This window comes from Myotis davidii, unplaced genomic scaffold, assembly GCF_000327345.1.
Source record: "Myotis davidii unplaced genomic scaffold, ASM32734v1 scaffold38, whole genome shotgun sequence".
Lineage (NCBI taxonomy): Eukaryota > Metazoa > Chordata > Mammalia > Chiroptera > Vespertilionidae > Myotis > Myotis davidii.
This window is the reverse complement of record NW_006291383.1, coordinates 7244842-7252337: the sequence shown is the minus strand read 5'-3', so window position 1 is coordinate 7252337 and position 7496 is coordinate 7244842. Positions and strand designations below refer to the sequence as shown.

The 7496-nt window shown below is 38.6% G+C and overlaps 1 protein-coding gene across 10 annotated transcripts in view; it reads left to right on the top strand.

Moving 5' to 3' along the window:
- Positions 1 to 7496, top strand: part of ASIP (agouti signaling protein) — a 94970-nt gene that overhangs the window by 12233 nt on the left and 75241 nt on the right. The gene's annotated exons all lie outside the window — the stretch shown is intronic.

Below are 7496 nucleotides of genomic sequence, written 5' to 3'. Positions count from 1 at the left end.
CCAACCCCCTCTGCTTCAGCCCCGCCACCATGGTTTTGTCTGGAAGAATGTCCAGAAAGTCTGCCAGAAGGTCTCCTGGTCTAATTAGCATATTAACCTTTTATTCAGGGGTGGGCAAACTTTTTGACTCGAGGGCCACAATGGGTTCTTAAACTGGACTGGAGGGCCGGAACAAAAGCATGGATGGAGTGTTTGTGTGAACTAATATAAGTTCAAAGTAAACATCATTACATAAAAGGGTACGGTCTTTTTTTTTTAGTTTTATTCATTTCAAACGGGCCGGATCCGGCCCGCGGGCCGTAGTTTGCCCACGGCTGGGTTAGGGCAATCTTGGGCATTTTTTATGACACTGTTTTCCCTCCTAACTAAAGCTCTCTCATTCTGTGATGGGGGTTTCTGCAAATTAAGATTCCCAGTAAACTTTTTGTAGGGTTCAAACTTTTCTGAATCGTATCTTCTCCCCTATCTTGACAGTTGAAGTGCTCCCTCAGGTTTAATAAAGTGTTATTTTTGTATTCATTTTTTATTTTACCCATGAACATTCATGAGTAGGAAGTTGTATCTAGAAAATAAAAATGTAACATTTAAGATGATGACAAAACATTCCCCTTCAAAAATTACTTTCACTTATTGTCATCTATGCTCCAAATTCCCACATTTTCACAATCAATTCACATTTATTGAAATCTTGCAAGGTGCATGGCAATGGAGATTCAAAGAGGTATAAGAGGGAAGGGGGGGTGGGCTAGAAGAGGTCAATGGGGGGGAAAGGGGATATATGTAATGCTTTCAACAACAAAGTATTACAATCTTTTTTAAGATTTAATTTTTAAAAAGCAAAAAACAAACGTATAAGACCTGCTTCCTGCCTTCTTTAAATTTTTAAACTTTTAGTCTCAGGACCTCTATATACTCTGCAAAATTTGAAGATCCCAAAGAGCTTTTGTTTATGTGAGTTTTATCTAGTAATATTTACCATATTAGAAGTTGAGAATGGGAAACTGTTTAAATATTTATTTATTTAAAAATAACAATAATATGCCTCTGACAACATAAATACCATAGTGTTATGAAAACTATACTTAAAAACCCAAAAGTTGTGAAAAATGGCCAAAATCAGGATGACCACATTTTTTCAGGTTTTTAAAACCTGTGTCTCTTTTAGTATGCTGAATATCTTTTTTAAACTACACATTATTTCCTTTAAAATTCCCCAGCAGCAGAAGAATAAACTGTACCTGTTTATTTATGGGATGCATTCACACCAGCAAGGGCTATCAAGATGGTCTTAAGGAGGTATTTTATAGCTCGTGTAAACAGAGAAACAACAGCATGATGACTTTACATTTTGCATACCATGGCTATCTTGCAAAACTTGGAATATGAATTTTAGGATCCATTTAGAAGGCAGAATTTGTAAATATACTTAGTTTGATGACTAGAAGTTTTCTTTCCCAATAATATAAGAGTCATAGAGTTTTATAAAAAGACCAAATTTATTTGTCCCATTAACACAAATATAGCAGTTTTATCAATAATTGCAAACTCTTGGAAGAAACCATGATGTAAAACAAAACAAACAAACAGAAAACCCCAGAAAATTAATGAAAAGATTGGCATTGTTTTGCATATTTATGAATTTCTTTAATGACTGGCTTAATAAAAGACAACTGGATTCTCATGTCTTCTTCTGCATTTGACATGTCATGCAGCATTTAGAAAATTCCACCTGTGACAGAATCAGAGTGAAAAAAGGCAAATAATGTCTTAGTATTATTTTGAAAATAGTTTTGACCTCATATATCCACTGAAAGTTAGGGACCCCAAGGGATCCTTGGATCACACTTTGAAAAAAGGGATCGAGCCGTAACCGGTATGGCTCAGTGGATAGAGCATCGGCATGCAGACTGAAATGTCCCAGGTTCAATTCCGATCAAGGGCATGTACCTTGGTTGCAGGCACATCCACAGTAGGGGGTGTGCAGGAGGCAGCTGATCGATGTTTCTCTCTCACTGATGTTTCTAACTCTATTCCTCTCCCTTCCCCTCTGTAAAAAATCAATAAAAAAATATATTTTTTTAAAAAGGGGGGGATCTGTATATGAAAAAGAAAATGAAAAAAATACATAACGTATTTCAAGTGACAATGAAAAAAGATTTCAGAGCAGGGAGCTGTAATAACACTAGGAAAGGGATAAAGATAAATAGATAAAATAGATAAATCCACAATGTCATAAAACACAAAGTCTGTGGAAATGTTCAAGATTAAAGTAGACTAAAGAGACAGGAAAACCCAATGCAATGCCTGATCTTAGACTGGATCCTGTGCTACAGAGGGGGAAAATAATCTATAATGGATATTATTGGCTCAATTAACAAAATTGGAGAATGGACAATAGACTAAAGTATATCAATGCTAAATTCGCTGTTGTTGGTCAACATTATGTGGTAAGGTAAATAGGATGTCCTTATACTTAGGAAATGCACACTGAAGTATTTGGAGGTAAAGGACCATGAAGTTTGCAACTTATTCTCAAATTGTTCAGAAAAAAACTGAGTGTTTGTACATTCATGTGTATGTGTATAGAGAGACAGACAGGACATGAAAATGATAAAGCAAATGTGTAAAATGTTATCAGTTAATTATAGGTAAAGGGAATACAGACAATTTTTGTGCTATATGTATTTTTTCCATTTTCCATAAATTTGAAATTATTTCCTTCCCCAATTTCTAAAATTATATTTTTCAAAAGACACTGATGAAAAAATGAATAGGTAAGCCTTAGCCTAGAAAATATTCACTGTACACATATAAGACAAAGGACTTGTATACAAATAACTCCTATCCTATCTAATAAAAGAGAAACATGGTAATTAGCCATAGCTCCGCTACCCTTCCCATTGGCTAATCAGGGCGATATGCAAATTAACTGCATAAATTAGACGTTAACAATGTATTCAAACTTGAAAAGTGATATCTTGGGAAATAACAAAATGTCATTTTGCTGCAGATACAATCATTTCTGGACCGAGAAGTCACCTAGATTAACCAGTATTGCAAAAGTCAGGAATCATGAATTAACAGGAATATCTTATATTTATATCAATCACTGGATCCTCTTGGCCATTTGATAAACCAGATGTCACAATTGGATATCTCTGAATCCCACAAAAAAGCTGGGTTGCCAATATTCATGGAAATGTGAAATAGCCTGATATGTGAGAAAGAGCACTGGGTAAGAAGACAAAAGACTTCAAGTATAGTTCACAATTCTGCCACTAACTAGCTGAGTAAATCACTTAATTGCTGTGGGCTAAACTTTTTTTAATATGTAAAATGAAAATTGTATATTGAATCATCTTCAAGGTCTCTTCCAATAATAAAAGTTTGTGAGGTGGAAAAATAAGATTGCAGAAGCATTACCTAGTAAAGGTCTCCCATGTCCAACATGGTTATATGTGTTCAAGGATAGAAGATAGAAAGTACTTACCATGCCTACTTATCTCATTTGTCCTTAGAGAGGGATCAAAGCATCTTAGTTGGTGAAGGAAATGATACCATGAACTCCAGAATACTGTCAGGACAGCTTTCAAATCCAATGAGATAACTATACAGGTCAGTAAAAGAAAAATAACTTACAGAAAAAAGAAAATTCTTTTATTGTGTCACGCTCTATGCTAATTATATAGCTATCTCATCTAGTCTTTTCATATTATATAGATTTACTGTCCACATTTTTTAAATTTAAATTTTTGGATCACAGAGTTTAAGTGATTGGAATCCCATATTCATTCCATATTCCATCCTAACTCTATCGAGTCAAATTCTTCCATGGAACCTTCCTATTCCTTGCATAGAACCTTCCTTGACCACCCTGGCCTACAGTGATTTCTTCTCTGAGTTTCTCTAGTGTGTATTATCTATACTACCACTTTCACATCTGTAACTTTTTGCAGTGTTGTTTATATTTGATTCATTTATTAATCAATAAGCATTAATTGAACAGCCACCATGGAACCCCATTGGGCAGTGGGGATACATAGATGAATAAGACACAGTCCCTACCTTCAGGAATTAAAATCTAGTGGAGGACACAACCCTATTAGCACTTTGTTTAAACATCCCAATCCATTCTCAGATTTAAATCACTCTCTCTACTTCTCTCTCTTCTAGTTTAGGACATTCTTATTTCAGCTCTCAGGCCAACAAACAAACAAATGAGCCTGAAGTAGCAAAACTAAGCCTTAAGGGAAAGGAGAATTTTAATTAATGAATTATAATAGCAAATAATCTGTAGGCATCAAGGATAAAACACAGAGGAGGTAACAATTGACAGAGAAATTTAAATTCTCCTAAGCAATAGCAGAGGGGATGTGAGCCAAGTTCCTAGCCCTATGGCAATGCAGGGCACACTACTGTCTTTTTTTAATAAATATTTTTACTGATTTTAGAGAGAAAGGGAGAGAGAGAGAGAAACATCAAAGATGAAAGATAATCATTGATCGACTGCCTCCTGTATGTCCCACACTGGAGATCGAGGCTGCAACCAGGCGTGTACCTTGACCGGGAATCAAACCGTGACCTCCTGGTTCATAGGTCGACACTCAACCACTGAGCCATGCCAGCTGGGCTGGGCTGGACTATATAAATGAGGAGTCCTGGTCATGCCTACTAATAGGTTTGTCTCAGAAACGAACATTGCAAGGATTCTCTTTTTTAAAAAAATCTTTAGCAAGCATTCTCTTAAGTGCAGCGGAATTCAGAGGATTTCTTGGTCTCACATTGTAACCTAGGATCTGAAAAAGAGGGAAAACAGTCCCTGTGATTTCCTAGAGTATTTACCCCACATCCTTCCTAGAGGTGCCCCTAAGGGATATTCCTGCCAAGCCTCATCCTGTTTACTAAGCAAGAGGTGAAGCAGATGAATAGATTCCATCTAGAACAGCGGTTCTCAACCTGTGGGTCGCGACCCCTTTGGGGGTTGAACGACCCTTTCACAGGGGTTGCCTAAGACCATCGGAAAACACATACATAATTACATATTGTTTTTGTGATTAATCACTATGCTTTAATTATGTTCAATTTGTAACAATGAAAATATATCCTGCATATCAGATATTTACATTACGATTCATAACAGTAGCAAAATTACAGTTATGAAGTAGCAACAAAAATAATTTTATGGAAGGGGGTCACCACAACATGAGGAACTGTATTAAAAGGTCATGGCATTAGAAAGGTTGAGAACCACTGATCTAGAATGTAGAGGATTAGGGCACTGAAATTCATTGAACATCTACCATGTATTACACATATCATAGCTCATCTAAAGTTCTCATTAACACTGTGGAATATCATTGCCCCCATTTTATGTATGAGGAAATAGAGACCCAAAGAGGTTAAATAACTTGTCCAAGGTCACATAGCTAGCAAGTGGTATTGATTCAGCATGGAGAATGGCATTGATTGAAGTCTTAGTTCAGCAATCTGTTAGATCCTGGCTCCTACAGGCATCTTCCATGGCTAATTGGGCAGGAGTCCCCTACACAGCAGAGCAGGCTTGATCCCAGGAAGATCTAGACAACACATGAAATTTAATTGCACCAAATTTCTTTGGTTTCCTAAATTCAGTTTTTTGCACCTTAATTTCAGGCTGCTTCCAGATTAGAAATGTAATAACTCAATTGCCATAAAGCAAATGAACTCACACCAAAGGGAATCTCCTGCTGAGTTGGCAACACCCTGAGAGGTGGAGATCCATGCGGCAGAGGACACCATGGAGCAGGAGAATATAGAGGCCCCTTTTTTGGGAAAGTACAGAAGATCTTGGAGACCAGGCAGAATGGTCAGAGAGGTGGCCCCGAGGTGCATAAAAAGCAATAGGGGATTCAGTGGGGGGTCAGACTGCCAAAGCCTGGACCCTGAGTTCAGTGATGCTTCTCACTCAGCACTATTTCCACAAGTAAGTCCAGGGGAATTGCTTCAGGAATCTGACAATTTAATTCTACTCTGCTGATATCTATATAATAAAAGCCTAAGCGACCTTTCCAGCAGAACGACCAGAATGACTGGTCGCTATGATGCGCACTGACCACCAGGGGGCAGATGCTCAACACAGGAGCTGCCCCTGGTAGTCAGTGTGCTCCCACATGGGGAGTGTCGCTCAGCCAGAAGCCGGGCTCATGGCTGGCAAACTCAGCTTCGGTGGTGGGAGCCTCTCCTGCCTCTGCTAAGGAGCAGCAAGCAGGCAGGTGGTAAGGAGCCAGGGGTCCCAGACTCAGAGAGGGCACAGACTGGGCTGAAGGTACCCCCCCCCCCAGTGCACAAATTTCATGCACCGGGCCTCTAGTAAGTATATCATCATCCAAACTGACAGGAAAGTGGGCTGGTGGTGACATGATTTACTAATGTCATTTTTCTGTAAGGAGCTTCATAGGAATACTCTAAAACAATAGGCACTCCCAAAATCATGTATATTTACCTTTGGGATTTGGGGTGACACTTGGCAGCAGTAGGGTTTTTGATTATGGTGTTGTGGGTTTTTTTTTTTAAATCTTTATTGTTGAAAGTATTACATATGTCCCCCTTTTCCCCCCATTGACCCCTCCTAGCCCACCCCTGCCCCCTGGTGTTGTGTTTTTTAAATGTCGCAGTTGTGCTCTAATAGCTCCAGTCTTTTTTAATGGACTGGGAGGGAGGAAAAGAGGGAGAGGGGGAGGGGGAAAGGGGAAGGGGAATGGGGAGGGGGAGGGAGGAGGGGAAGGGGAAGAAGAGGAAGAGGAAGAGGAAGAAGAAGAAGAAGAAAGAAGAAAGAAGAAAAGGGAAGAGAAATTTGTTGTTCTGTTGTTCGACTTATTTATGCATTCATTGGTTGATTCCTGTGCCCTGACCGGGGATCAAACCCACAACCTTGGTGTGTCAGGATGATGCTCTTACCAACTGAGCGACTCAGCCAAGGCCTGAATATGTTTAAGTTGGGTTGAAAATCAAAATCATTAGTCTTTGGGAATGTGCTGATTGATGAAGAAGCACAAAGGGGAACCAATTGGTCATTAAAAGTTGCCATCAGTGATCAATAAATGGGGTGGAATGTCATAAATGGATAATTCTAGTCACCATCAAAAGCTGTTTCTTTGTTAGAATTTAGGTACAGAGCCTCAGCACTAAACTAGGCTGGGGAGAATGATTCATTGGCCAAAAGACTTCTGAAATCTTTTCCATAACTGGTTTATACCCCTTCAGAGTGAAGTTTATTTTTAGCCTCTAAACTCCCTTCTCAGAGAAAAAGTCATTTTCCTGCCCTGGACAAGGGCAAAGTACCCTGAAGTACTAATATATAAGGTTTGTCAGTTTCATCCCTGTCCACAGGCCTAGTAACTTTTTTTTCTTTTTCTTTTTTTAATTGTTTTATTGCTTAAAGTATTACAAAGAGTATTATATATGTCTCCTTTTTTTTTCTCCCCTTGACCTTCCCCTAGCCTCCCAGATCCCCCAGT